The 15,047-nt window shown below is 44.8% G+C and overlaps 1 non-coding gene across 1 annotated transcript; it reads right to left on the bottom strand.

The window, feature by feature from the left end:
• Nucleotides 1-266: 266 nt before the first annotated feature.
• On the bottom strand, nt 267-341 carry Trnat-ugu (transfer RNA threonine (anticodon UGU)). The gene has a single exon. It is a non-coding gene; the product is annotated as a tRNA-Thr (tRNA).
• Between the last annotated feature and the right edge of the window lie 14,706 nt (nt 342-15,047).

Here is a 15,047-nt window from a genome sequence, read left to right as displayed (position 1 = left end):
TCTGCCTTAGATTCCGTTTTAAGATATTACTAATGACGATGATGTTGGTGGGACCTAAAGTTAACCTTTTTTCCTTCGCAGTTGTAGAAGAAAAACGAAATTTTATGGACATAAAAAGAAACAATTATTCACATTGATCTCATACTACATGTTGCTGCATTTATGAGTGAATAACATTGTTTCACAAATATGAAATGATAATTAAATGGACACCCTAGCTGCAAACAGGCGTTGATGTACTTCATTGGGGACATGGTGAATATGTGTGCCCCGACCGGGACTCGAACCCGGGATCTCCTGCTTACATGGCAGAAGCTCTATCCATCTGAGCCACCGCGGGCACAGAGGATAGTGCGTCTGCAGGGACTTATCCGTTGCACGCTCCCCGTGAGATCCACATTCCCAACATGTCCACACCACTACATTCGTAGTGCGCCTAATAGATGTTTGCCCATCATACTCATTACTCGTGGCAGATTAATCTACCAAGTCCCGTACGAGTTCGGGCATAGCGTGTGCGTTCGCACAAGAAGGTCAATGGCCGGGTTCGAGTCCCGGTCGGGGCACACATTTTCAACATGTCCCCAATGAAGTACATCAACTCCTGTTTGCAGCTAGGGTGTCCATTTAATTATCATTTCATTTCTAGCAAAGCGGCATGGTCATCCACGGTAACTGTTCTTTCGGGAACAGATACTACCGTCATATATAGTTTCACAAATATTGCAATAAAAATGTAAGTAACCATTTACTAACAGTTCCCCGTTATCACCACATTCTGAGAAAGTTTCATTGTCGTCCGAATCATAAACAAATAATTAATATTGTTTTATTAGGAGTGTAAAGACTCGCTACTGTGTGATGTTAATCTTAATTTCTTCCCTTCTACTTCAGACCTGTTTTTGGTAAGTTGTCATTGTCGAGTGACATATACACTGAAGAGCCGAGAAACTGGAACACCTGCCTAATATCGTGTAGGCGCCTCTCGAGTCCGCAGAAGTGCCGCAGCACGACGTGCCGTGGACTCGACTAATGTCTGAAGTATTGCTGGAGGGACCTGACACCATGAATCCAGCAGGCCTGTCCATAAATCCGTAAGAGTACGAGTGAGTGGAGATGTCTTCTGAACAGCACGTTGCAGGGCATCACAGATATGCTCAACAATGTTCCTGTCTTGGGAGTTTGGTGGCCAGCGGAAGTGTTTAAACTCAGAAGAGTGTTCCTGGAGCCACTCTGTATGTGTGGGGTGTCGCATTGTCCTGCTGGAATTGACCAAGTCCGTCTGAATGCACAATGGCCATGAATGGATGCAGGTGATCAGATAGGATGCGTACGTACGTGTCACCTTCAGAGTCGTATCTAGACGTATCATGGGTCCCATATCACTCTAACTGCACACACCCCACACCATTACAGAGCCTCCACCAGCTTGAACAGGCCCCTGCTGACATTCGAGGTCCATGGATTCATGAGGTTGTCTCCACATCCGTACACGTCCACCCGCTCGATACAGTTTGAAACGAGACCCGTCCGACCACGCAACACGTTTCCAGTCATCAACAGCTCAATATCGGTGTTGACGGGCCGAGGTGAGGCGTAAAGCTTTGTGTTGTGGAGTCATCAAGTTTACTCGGGTGGGCCTTCTGCTCCGAAAGCACATATCGACGATGTTTCATTGCAGGGTTCGCACGCTGACGCTTCTGTGGGTTGCACTTCTGTCGCGTTGACCGATTCTCTTCAGTCGTCGTTGGTCCCGTTGTTGCAGAACCTTTTTCCGGCCGCAGCGATGTCGGAGATTTGATGTTTTACCTGATTCCTGATATTCACGGTGAGAGGCACCCACATGCCTTGCTCATACTGTGGCATCAAGCAGTCAGGCCTGCAAGATGAGTGGTCTGCCAAGCGAGTGGATTCATTCTTATTTGTCGAGTAACATGAACTCTCGAACTCACAATTAAGTTACAAATTACCCTCCTGTATGAATATTATACAACGGAAACGCACATCTGACTATCAGTAATTTACAGAACTCTGACTATTCACTACGCACTGGCAATACCACATTTTCTTTCTTATTTAACGCACTGAATATGAATGGCGCACACATTATAAATTCTGGATATCATGACAACATACAATTCCAAGGAAAAGGCCACCAATCTTTTTCTTTTCACTATCTTATTTATTTCGATAAATTCTATAACCTAAACACACAAATTCCATAACCTACAACAATAACACATTAGAAATTCCGCCCAGTGGGCATGGCTTTTCATTGGTGATTCTCTATCTTATGGTCTCGTAATTATTTAATGCTACAGTGCACTTTCTGGATAGGATGGTGGATCTTTTGCTATATCTCACTCTTCGACTCTCGCAACCATCATCACGAAACTTTCCTCCAGACCGAGCGGTACAAAAGGAACATGCATAACCCACTACCTCTGAAACTACCTTGCTACTCTCCCATGCAAACCACACATACTTAAATTACATGACATACACCACACTGCAACATGGAATACGACATAAGGAATAGTCACAACATTATAATCACATCACTTTCAGATTTCCCACTTCAATTAGTATTCATCCCAGTTTCACACGACACTGCCCCACTTCGTAACTTTTCTTTCCTACTACGAACTCTGGACGATATATGCATGTCTTCCTGTGCAATGCAAGCCAAGTGGCGTTGCTGGATAGACGGCTGACTCACCTTGCTTCTCTCTCAGAGTATTATAGTTTGAATCAAGCGTCACACGGAAACATAACACGCAAAGTAATATTAAGAACATATTCATCACACACGCGAGTCCTCAACTGCTACCATGGACGAGTACTTCTCTTTATGCTTTGTCTCATACACAGATTGAGACTCACACAGTACTCACCACGTGGAAGTACTCGTCTTTAATTTCAAGTCCTGCACACGCCATTTCTTAAATATTTCCAACTTATAGTACACACGCAAGTAATTCAGCTTAACTTAAGCACTCGGAAGTATTATTGCTACACGTGGTTTCATTGTGACCGTTGGTCACTTCCGAAGATTACTACGATCCCATTAATATTACCTGCCTGACATTTAATTCTCGCCACAAAAGTTCCTGAAATAGAGAAATTACTATTCTAAACTACTCTTAAGTATTTCACATGCATACCATATCTCCACTCTTTTGTCCTTACGGAGCACGCCTAAGACAGGTCTTACCAACATTAGATCCAGCGGCAGAGTGCTGTAACATGACCGTTCTTCAGGTCATCTCGCACCTCTGTCGAGGTGGGGGAAGACCATGCTACCGTATTGGTCAGCCACATTTCAGGCGCTCAAAGCTCCGGTAAGTTTCATCTCTTTGGTTCCACCAAAGGTGGCCAAAGGATCGTCTCAAAGATGGTCATATATTCACATTCACTATCTGCGGTTAGCAGACGACCATACATTCATTCATTTCACAGATCTCACCAAACTGGATGTAGGGATTTATTTTGTGGGAGTGCACATGTGATCAATTAAATAAATAAATTGTCATTCTTTCCCACACTGGTATCCGGCTTCGCTGTATTAATTGAAATTGAGTTATTATTAGAAAAAAATATGTTGTTCTGACAAGAATAATGAAGTATGTTGTACCTATTTTCAATGTCGGGCGGTACTGTACCCTTTCAACGGTACACTCGTGAAATCGTAGTACGGAAAAATCCCGACTTGCCCGCATCTCGTAGTCGTGCGGTAGCGTTCTCGCTTCCCACGCCCGGGTTCCCGGGTTTGATTCCCGGCGGGGTCAGGGATTTTCTCTGCCTCATGATGGCTGGGTGTTGTGTGCTGTCCTTAGGTTAGTTAGGTTTAAGTAGTTCTAAGTTCTAGGGGACTGATGACCATGGATGTTAAGTCCCATAGTGTTCAGAGCCATTTGAACCATTTTTGATTCCCGACTTCATCGCTACTTTGGAGTGTAGCCGACTATAACAACAGGTTCAAACTCTCTTAAATCTTGATAACCTGCCATTGTAGTAGCAGTAACCGATCTAACAACTGCGTCAGACACTCGTTGTCTTATACACATATCCCTGTATTTGAATACGCATTCCTATACCAGTTTCATTGGCGCTTCAGTGTATATCGTCTAGATGGACTTGCAAACAAATAACATCGTTGGCAGTTGCATTCTATCTGTCGTTCTGTATTTGCGGAATTGATGTGGTAGTGAACTCAGCTAATACAGAACGACAGTCAAAATACAGCTGCCAACGGTGTTATATGTATGTCAGTTCATCTAGAGAATATGTGCCGGTACGTCAGTTGATACTGGCAATTTAGCCGAAACAGATCTGTACTGGAAGGAGAGAAATAAAAGTTAATATCACACAACAGCGAATCTGGACACTCCTAGTAAATATATCACTTGTTGACTTACACTACGCTGCAGGTCCTATCGAACATTAACAAATATCATTACGAGCGAGCGATTTCGTCTTTCCTCATCTCGCTATCACTACCACCCTTGGAAAAAAAAATATTAAAATATTTTTAGACTGTCAAGACTCTAGCCTAACATTCGGCCCTGTGGTATGGTCAAATATAAATTCCAATTCAAAGACGAGCTTCTATTACAGGTGTCGTATACACTTCTCTTACGTTAGCCATCACGTGATTTCGATTGGCACAAATGCAGATGACGTTTTCTGTTAACGAGTCACCACACTCGATAATAGCGCTTTCAATGATTATATTTTTTTCCACTCTCATGTGTCTCTTAGTGTTATCAACGTTTTATAGAATTAGTCTGGGATTGGTTTTACCATCCAAGATTTCCATACAAATCTGTCTCTGCATCGGGCTTTCCTTCCCGAGAGCAGTGAGTTCACTTCGTCGTGTGATGTGACCACTGTTGCATAAAACCGCAGTGTGATGTAATGGGAGTATTAACAGCCACTGACGGGGAAGTACTTGTTTCGATTCCTGGTGACCTCTTTGCATTTTTGCGCCGTGGAAATGTTTGGGATTACAATCCACATAGCTTCATAAGGCCAAGTGAGAACCTATATAAGTAAACAAGGAAAGAAGCCGTCGCCGTGGCGTCAATTCGAAAGGCTTACACTGGATCGGTAGCCACACATTTATTCAGTTATCACGAAATAGGAATTTATTTGAAAGCTGAATTAAAAACCACCCTGAGAAATCGTACTACCGTTTCCAGGAGGGAAAGCTTGGTCCGGAAAAGCAAGTTTTGGGCACCGTGGGGCTTCGAAGTTCGAGACTGGTTAGGATATGTTGGTGTGCAAGTATTTCAGATTTTGTGGGGAAACAAAAAGAGCGTCACATCGTACAAAAAGAGCTATAACCTTTAGCTTTCTTCTTAAATATATACCGAACGTGGACCTTTCAAAGTTACAAGCACTTATTTGATGAAGCTCGGCTGTAAAGTCATTATTTCTGTTGCTTCTTGAACTGACCCAATAAAGTCTCCTTTTGTGCTACAGAATAGCGTAGACAACTTTCTTCGTGTAACATAACAGAAAATAACGAAATATGAGCCGTGGCAATATCAGTAGCCATGGAACAGGCAGCTCCACCAGTCCGTTGGCGTGTCGCCTCGCATTTGCCAGTAAGTGAGGTACATCTATTTCGAGCTGAAGCCACCTTACTTGATGAAACGGTAGTAGCACCACATCCAAAAGTGCAGTTAAAAATCTTTTAGCAAAGCGAGGTACTCAAGTTATGGTTGTCTGTTGGGCGAATGATACGCCACAATGCCTGGTTTCCAATTATTCTATCCCATACGTTAACATTGCACTTGTGTTAGCGAGATCTAATCACATGTGAACATGACTTCTCGTCTACCTATATGCACAAGCAGGTAAAGTTCACCATAATATCAAATGAGAAAGATCATTAATCCACAAAGAGCACCAAAGTCAGTCCATGTCGTAAAGCTGCTGAAAACGGTAATGCACTGTCACACTAGCTAAGTTACTTAGTTACGATGAAAACATGGAATATGCATAATTTTAGTGTATACCAAGGGAAGGTATTAGACGCATTTTGATCATGGGTTGCAGAAACTCCTAGGACACCAAACACAACCCGAAGAAACTTCGACGCCACATTCTCAAACATAGACGTCCGGTGCCCTCCCCAGCATTCGTGGACATGAACTCCATTTTCATAAATATTCAGTTTGATGTCTCGAACAAAATCATATTTGCTGTTGATACTGTATTTATACACCTTGTAATGAGCACAGATCAGAGCGTATCCTATTCTTGGAACTTTACTGTAAGATAACAAATAGACAGTACTCACATTCTTATTTCTGTCCTTGATGGGTCAGCTTCATTAAGGTCTCTAAAAAATTTCTGCAGTCATCAGTCTGTAGCAGTGCTGCAAAGGTGGAAGACGTCTGCTGTGAATGACAGCCAAGGATTAAGACTAGATTCTATAAATCAACATTTCTTATGCGTTGTCGTACGTTCGTAATGTATCTTAGCGACCCTTATGGAGGCTGCGGGTTGTAGTTGACAAGGAAACAATTCACAGATAAGTGCTCGCTCTTACAAGGCTTAGTGGAGTGGGTGTATGACTCTCAGATTCCAGTCCAAGAAAAATACTTTGTGCAGTAAAGAACAATTGCGTGCATAGGCATAAAATGAAAAGATTTTATAACGTAATTTGTATACAGCATTCTATAGCGAAAACAAATTTTACACGGACCCCATTAAGGTAGTGCAATGTCCAACGAAAATACTTTTGAAATTAGAGTCAGATCTCACACACTGACCAGTCTTTACGTTTTTCGATATTGTAAATTTTTGTCTATTATATTTTTCTTACTTGTCACTTCTTCTTCCGTGTGTATTTGCTTTTAGGAAGCTGTAATTGTCTGGTGCTATTAATAGTGTTCCATAGATTTCGTGTTTGTTTTGAATACAGTCAGAGAGAGTCCCTTTAGTCAGCCACAGTCAGTGTCAGTGTCGTCGTAACTGCCGTCTGCTTCACGTCTGCTGTGCAGCGAGCTACCTTAATTTAAGTATTAACTGCATTTTTCTTACTTGTCACTTCTTCTTCCGTGTGTATTTGCTTTTAGGAAGCTGTAATTGTCTGGTGCTATTAATAGTGTTCCATAGATTTCGTGTTTGTTTTGAATACAGTCAGAGAGAGTCCCTTTAGTCAGCCACAGTCAGTGTCAGTGTCGTCGTAACTGCCGTCTGCTTCACGTCTGCTGTGCAGCGAGCTACCTTAATTTAAGTATTAACTGTATTTTTCTTACTTGTCACTTCTTCTTCCGTGTGTATTTGCTTTTAGGAAGCTGTAATTGTCTGGTGCTATTAATAGTGTTCCATAGATTTCGTGTTTGTTTTGAATAGAGTCAGAGAGAGTCCCTTTAGTCAACCATAGTGCCAGTAGTGCTAGTGTTTGTTTTCAATACAGTCCAGAGACAGGTAGTGCAATTTTCATTGTTTTCTACAAGAAGTGGCTAGCAACCCCAGTTTAGTGAATAAACAGCCGCCTTTAGTGAATTAGTAGTCTAGTTAAAGGTTGAACAACTCTCTTCAGTAAATTGATTCCTTAGGATGGATAGGATGTGTGACTGCTGTGTACGGACCCAGGAGGAGCTGGCCACTGTTCGCGAACAGCTGAGCGTGTTGATGGCCGCGGTCAGCCGTCTTCAGGCTGCTGCCTCGGAGTGTAGCGGCAGTGGGGAGTCTGGTGCGTCGCAGGGTACAACCAAGGTGTTACATGCTTCACACACTGTCCCTGCTGTCGAGACATCTTCGCGGGTACCGGGCGCGGTTGGGCCACCCTCTCCCCAAGGGGAGTGGCGGGTTCAGCGGCGTTCGCGGCGCACGAGGCGGAGGGTCAATGTGGAGGCTGGCCGTGTGGCATCGCCCGCTCTGCCTGTGAGTGGACATGTGGCTGCTCCTTCAGCAAGGTCCGAGCAGGCACACGGGGGGAGGGGTTTATTAGTTATTGGGAGCTCCAACGTTAGGCGGGTGATGGAGCCCCTTAGGGAAATAGCGGGAAGGTCGGGGAAGAAGGCCAGTGTTCACTCTGTCTGCTTGCCGGGGGGCCTCATCCGAGATGTGGAGGAGGCCCTACCGGCGGCGATAGAGAGCACTGGGTGCACCCGACTGCAAATTGTTGCTCATGTCGGCACCAATGACTCCTGCCGTCTGGGTTCAGAGGTCATCCTCAGTTCGTACAGGCGGTTGGCGGAATTGGTGAAGGCGGAAAGCCTCGCCCGCGGGGTGGAATCAGAGCTAACAATTTGTAGTATCGTTCCCAGAAACGATCGCGGTCCTCTGGTTTGGAGCCGAGTGGAAGGCTTAAACCAGAGGCTCAGACGATTCTGTGGAGATCTGGGGTGCAAATTTCTCGACCTCCGCTATCGGGTGGAGAAATGTAGGGTCCCCCTGAATAGGTCAGGCGTGCACTACACGCCGGAAGCGGCTACAAGGGTAGCGGAGTATATGTGGAGTGCACATGGGGGTTTTTTAGGTTAGAGAATCCCCTCCCTAGGCCCGACAAGACGCCTCCTGAGACGCGGCAAGGTAGGAGTAGGCAAAATGCAACAGGGAATAACAATATTAATGTGCTAATAGTAAACTGCAGGAGCGTCTATAGAAAAGTCCCAGAACTGCTCTCATTAATAAACGGTCACAATGCCCATATAGTACTAGGGACAGAAAGTTGGCTGAAACCAGACGTAAACAGTAATGAAATCCTAAACTCAGATTGGAATGTATACCGTAGAGACAGGCTGAACAGTGAAGGGGGAGGCGTGTTTATAGCGATAAGAAGTGCAATAGTATCGAAGGAAATTGACGAAGATCCGAAATGTGAAATGATTTGGGTGAAGGTCTCGGTTAAAGCAGGCTCAGACATGGTAATTGGATGTCTCTATAGGCCCCCTGGCTCAACAGCTGTTATGGCTGAGCACCTGAAGGATAATTTGGAAAATATTTCGAGTAGATTTCCCCACCATGTTATAGTTCTGGGTGGAGATTTTAATTTGCCAGATATAGACTGGGAGACTCAAACGTTCATAACGGGTGGCAGGGACAAAGAATCCTGTGAAATTTTTTTAAGTGCTTTATCTGAAAACTACCTTGAGCAGTTAAACAGAGAACCGACTCGTGGGGATAACATATTAGACCTTCTGGTGACAAACAGACCCGAACTATTTGAAAAAGTTAACGCAGAACAGGGAATCAGCGATCATAAAGCGGTTACGGCATCGATGATTTCAGCCGTAAATAGGAATATTAAAAAGGGTAGGAAGATTTTTCTTTTTAGAAAAAGTGACAAAAAGCAGATTTCAGAGTACCTGTTGGCTCAACACAAATGTTTTGTCTCAAGTACAGATAGTGTTGAGGATCAGTGGACAAAGTTCAAAACCGTCGTACATTATGCGTTAGATGAGTATGTGCCAAGCAAGATCGTAAGAGATGGAAAAGAGCCACAGTGGTACAACAACCGAGTTAGAAAACTGCTGCGGAAGCAAAGGGAACTTCACAGCAAACATAAACATAGCCAAAGCCTTGCAGACAAACAAAAATTACGCGAAGCGAAATGTAGTATGAGGAGGGCTATGCGAGAGGCGTTCAATGAATTCGAAAGTAAAGTTTTATGTACTGACTTGGCAGAAAATCCTAAGAAATTTTGGTCTTATGTCAAAGCGGTAGGTGGATCAAAACAAAATGTCCAGACACTCTGTGACCAAAATGGTACTGAAACAGACGATGACAGAATAAAGGCCGAAATACTAAATGTCTTTTTCCAAAGTTGTTTCACAGAGGAAGATTGCACTGTAGTTCCTTCTCTAGATTGTCGCACAGATGACAAAATGGTAGATATCGAAATAGACGACAGAGGGATAGAGAAACAATTAAAATCGCTCAAAAGAGGAAAGGCCTCTGGACCTGATGGGATACCAGTTCAATTTTACACAGAGTACGCGAAGGAACTTGCCCCCCTTCTTGCAGCGGTGTACCGTAGGTCTCTAGAAGAGCGTAGCGTTCCAAAGGATTGGAAAAGGGCACAGGTCATCCCCGTTTTCAAGAAGGGACGTCGAACAGATGTGCAGAACTATAGACCTATATCTCTAACGTCGATCAGTTGCTGAATTTTGGAACACGTATTGTGTTCGAGTATAATGACTTTTCTGGAGACTAGAAATCTACTCTGTAGGAATCAGCATGGGTTTCGAAAAAGACGGTCATGTGAAACCCAGCTCGCGCTATTCGTCCACGAGACTCAGAGGGCCATAGACACGGGTTCACATGTAGATGCCGTGTTTCTTGACTTCCGCAAGGCGTTCGATACAGTTCCCCACAGTCGTTTAATGAACAAAGTAAGAGCATATGGACTATCAGACCAATTGTGTGATTGGATTGAGGGGTTCCTAGATAACAGGACGCAGCATGTTATTCTCAATGGAGAGAAGTCTTCCGAAGTAAGAGTGATTTCAGGTGTGCCGCAGGGGAGTGTCATAGGACCGTTGCTATTCACAATATACATAAATGACCTGGTGGATGACATCGGAAGTTCACTGAGGCTTTTTGCAGATGATGCTGTGGTGTACCGAGAGGTTGTAACATTGGAAAATTGTACTGAAATGCAGGAGGATCTGCAGCGAATTGACGCATGGTGCAGGGAATGGCAATTGAATCTCAATGTAGACAAGTGTAATGTGCTGCGAATATACAGAAAGATAGATCCTTTATCATTTAGCTACAAAATAGCAGGTCAGCAACTGGAAGCAGTTAATACCATAAATTATCTGGGAGTACGCATTAGGAGTGATTTAAAATGGAATGATCATATAATGTTGATCGTCGGTAAAGCAGATGCCAGACTGAGATTCATTGGAAGAATCCTAAGGAAATGCAATCCGAAAACAAAGGAAGTAGGTTACAGTACGCTTGTTCGCCCACTGCTTGAATACTGCTCAGCAGTGTGGGATCCGTACCAGATAGGGTTGATAGAAGAGGTAGAGAAGATCCAACGGAGAGCAGCGCGCTTCGTTACAGGATCTTTTAGTAATCGCGAAAGCGTTACGGAGATGATAGATAAACTCCAGTGGAAGACTCTGCAGGAGAGACGCCCAGTAGCTCGGTACGGGCTTTTATTGAAGTTTCGAGAACATACCTTCACCGAAGAGTCAAGCAGTATATTGCTCCCTCCTACGTATATCTCGCGAAGAGACCATGAGGATAAAATCAGAGAGATTAGAGCCCACACAGAGGCATACCGACAGTCCTTCTTTCCACGAACAATACGAGACTGGAATAGAAGGGAGAACCGATAGAGGTACTGAAGGTACCCTCCGCCACACACCGTCAGGTGGCTTGCGGAGTATGGATGTAGATGTAGATGTAGATCTCACCCACGACGAAGGAATTATTGGCGGTCTCTGCCTCAGCTTCACAAAATGAAGAGAAGGTATGGTGATCTTCTTGCCGGAGATAGCCTGAAGCCATGAAAATGTTGTTTATGGCACGAGTAGTGGATTATGGTGAAAACTGTCAAGTGAGTGAGCAGTTGGGAAGTGTAGGAAGAGTAAGCCAACACGCTGCGTTTGCAAACATGCCGATATCTGGATGCTTATTAGCGACATTTCTTCCACAGTTGACAAATGAGGGAATTTCAGTTGGGCGTGGTCGCACGTCCGGCACTCCAAGGTAATTTTCATTAGACTGGAAGCGCCAGTCTCCCTGGGTGCGGTGCCTGTGAATATTTACTTCCGCTGTCACACGGCTCCGCTAAGTGTTGGCGCCAGGATAGTCAGTCCTATAACTCACGTTTTGTGACTTCAAACTGCCTCGCGACTCACGGCTGGTCTAATCCTGTCCCCAACTCAGCTGGTCGACACTTGTTTTCTTTTGTTTACTGACATACGGTTACCAGGCCACACAGTCATTTCATCTGTTTTGATACATCTGCCTTGGACATTTACACTACTGGCCATTAAAATTGCTACAACAAGAAGAAATACTAATGATAAATGGGTATCCATTGGACAAATATATTATACTAAAACTGACATCTGATTACATTTTCACTCAATTTGGGTGCATAGATCCGGAGAAATCAGTACCCAAAACAACCACCTCTGGCCGTAATAACGGCCTTGATACGCCTGGGCATTGGGTCAAACAGAACTTGAATGGCATGTACAGCTGCCCATGCAGCTTCAACACGATATCACAGTTCATCAAGAGTAGTGACTGGGGTATTGTGACGAGCCAGTTGCTGGGCCACCATTGACCAGACGTTTTCAATTGGTGAGAGATCTGGAGAATGTGCTGGCCAGGGCAGCAGTCGAACATTTTCTGTATCCAGAAAGGCCCGCAGAGGACCTGCAGCATGCATTTGTGCATTATCCTGCTGAAATGTAGGGTTTCGCAGGGATCGAATGAAGGGTAGAGCCACACACACACACACACACACACACACACACACACATCTGAAATGTAACGTCCACTGTTCAAAGTGCCGTCAATACGAACAAGAGGTGACCGAGACGTGTAACCAATGGCACCCCATACCATAATGCCGGGTGATACGCAAGTATGGTGATGACGAATACATGCTTCCAGTGTGCGTTCACCGCGACAACGCCAAACACGGATGCGACCATCATGATGCTGTAAACAGAACCTGGATTCATCCGAAAAAATGACGTTTTGCCATTCGTGCACCCAGGTTCGTCGTTGAGTACACGATCGCAGGCGCTCCTGTCTGTGATGAAGCGTCAAGGGTAACCGCAACCATGGTCTCCGAGCTGATAGTCTATGCTGCTGCAAACGTCGTCGAACTGTTCGTGCAGATGGTTGTTCTCTTGCAAACGTCCCCATCTGTTGACTCAGGGATCGAGACGTGGCTGCACGACCCGTTACAGCCATGCGGATAAGATACCTGTCATCTCGACTGCTAGTGATACGAGGCCGTTGGGATACAGCAAGGCGTTCCGTATTACCCTCCTGAACCCACCGATTCCATATTCTGCTAACAGTCATTGGATCTCGACCAACGCGAGCAGCAATGTCGCGATACGATAAACCGCAATAGGGATAGGCTACAATCAGACCTTTATCAAAGTCGGAAACGTGATGGTACGCATTTCCCCTCATTACACGAGGCATCACAACAACGTTTCACCAGGCAACGCCGGTCAACTGCTGTTTGTGTATGAGAAATCGGTTGGAAACTTTCCTCATGTCAGCACGTTGTAGGTGTCGCCACCGGCGCCAACCTTATGTGAATGCTCTGAAAAGCTAATCATTTGCATATCACAGCATCTTCTTCCTGTCGGTTAAACTTCGCGTCTGTAGCACGTCATCTTCGTGGTGTAGCAATTTTAATGGCCAGTAGTGTATGTTACATTTACTAGTATTAACACAGTTTTTACCCTTTGTTTACATTTTTCCCATTATCAAACACTCATCGCCGAGGCGAGGCTGGAACCCGCGCTAGGCATCGACGATACTCCGAATCCGCAGAATACAACTAGTGCTGATGAAGCCCAACGACCCAATGAGATCAGCTGTCGTTATCCATGTGTTACCCATCACCAGTTACTCCTTTTCATCAGCTAGCTCAGATTTAGCAGGAAATGGTTCAAATGGCTCTGAGCACTATGGGACTTAACATCTGAGGTCATCAGTCCCCTAGAACTTAGAACTACTTAAACCTAACTAACCTAAGGACATCGTACACATCCATGCCCGGGACAGGATTCGAACCTACGACCGTAGCGGTCGGCGGTTCCTGACTGAAGCACCTAGAACCGCTCGGCCATACCGCCCGGCCTAGCAGGAAACAGATTAGAACCTTCCAAATCAGTGAACGCAGAAATATAAATTAGGCGCCCTGAGAATATTGCACTGCCGAGTAATTGAATTAGAGACTGCTACCTAGTGGCGAACAGCACCTCCTTTCGCCCTAGCCGCATCTACAGAGAGATTACACAAGGCACTGAAAGCACTGACTCATAACCACTCAATCATCGCTTGCAACTCTCGGATGCTGGTGAGAGTTGGACCCGCGACACTCAAATCTCCCTCGATAGATTTTATATGTGTTCCATACAGTTGAGGTCAGGTTAGATTGGTACAAGAACACTCACTGTGTGTTCCATATACTATCCTGACACTATCATAGCCACTGACTTTGAAGTGAGTTGTTCCGTTGATTTTCTTCACATGTAGTCGCCTGCGTGGAACAAATAGATGCATATGACGAGGTTCATGTACCTCTGACAGCCAGCGGCAAATACTTTACGGGCCTAATAACGCCTCGTATAACGTCATCCACCACTTGAGTGAACCGTGCCCTATTGATAAAAGTGACGCGTCGTGTGGGGTTTCAGCGAACTCACGTCCTGGCATCTGCGTGTACCAACGTTTGCCTCTACTCACGAGTGTGCGAGACATTTTCCCGTGCTTAAAGCGTCACATGATGGGGTTGTTGCACACAAGGTAAGCTCTGCGTCCTGTGACGTGCGATGACCAGAGAATCGTTGTGTGGGGCGGTGGTTTCTGTACCACACAGCGAGGAGGTGATTTCGTACGGTAAGGTTGCTAACCAGTTGTTGTTGGACAACCATAAACTGGTGAGTGATTTTCCATTGTGGCCCGTCTACTCACTGTTGGGAGGTAATTCTTGCCGTTGCCGTGGCACTGGATAAGCCACAAGTGGCCCCCCTTCCCCGCCCCCCCCTCCCCCCTCTCGACTCATGGCAAACGGCGAACACCTCTGGAAAATCTGGTGACTCTGCTAGTGTATGTGCAACATTTGTCACAGGTAATAGTTTTTATTCTATTTATTTCATATTCCTCGGTTCTGGCAGGAACATAGACACAGTAAAAAACCTGAATACACAGTATTAATGTTCCACGTATAATATAATAAAATAAAGGAATAGATGATAATAAAATGTTGAAATGCGTGGCATTTTAAAATGTATTGAATTAATGAGATTAATTTTTCGGCATGAATGACAAGCACAATAAGCTGAGCTATGCCTGGAAATAAGTTCGTA

This window comes from Schistocerca cancellata, chromosome 4 (assembly GCF_023864275.1).
Source record: "Schistocerca cancellata isolate TAMUIC-IGC-003103 chromosome 4, iqSchCanc2.1, whole genome shotgun sequence".
Lineage (NCBI taxonomy): Eukaryota > Metazoa > Arthropoda > Insecta > Orthoptera > Acrididae > Schistocerca > Schistocerca cancellata.
Note: the sequence above shows the minus strand (reverse complement) of the source record. Positions and strands in the feature narration are given on the sequence as shown.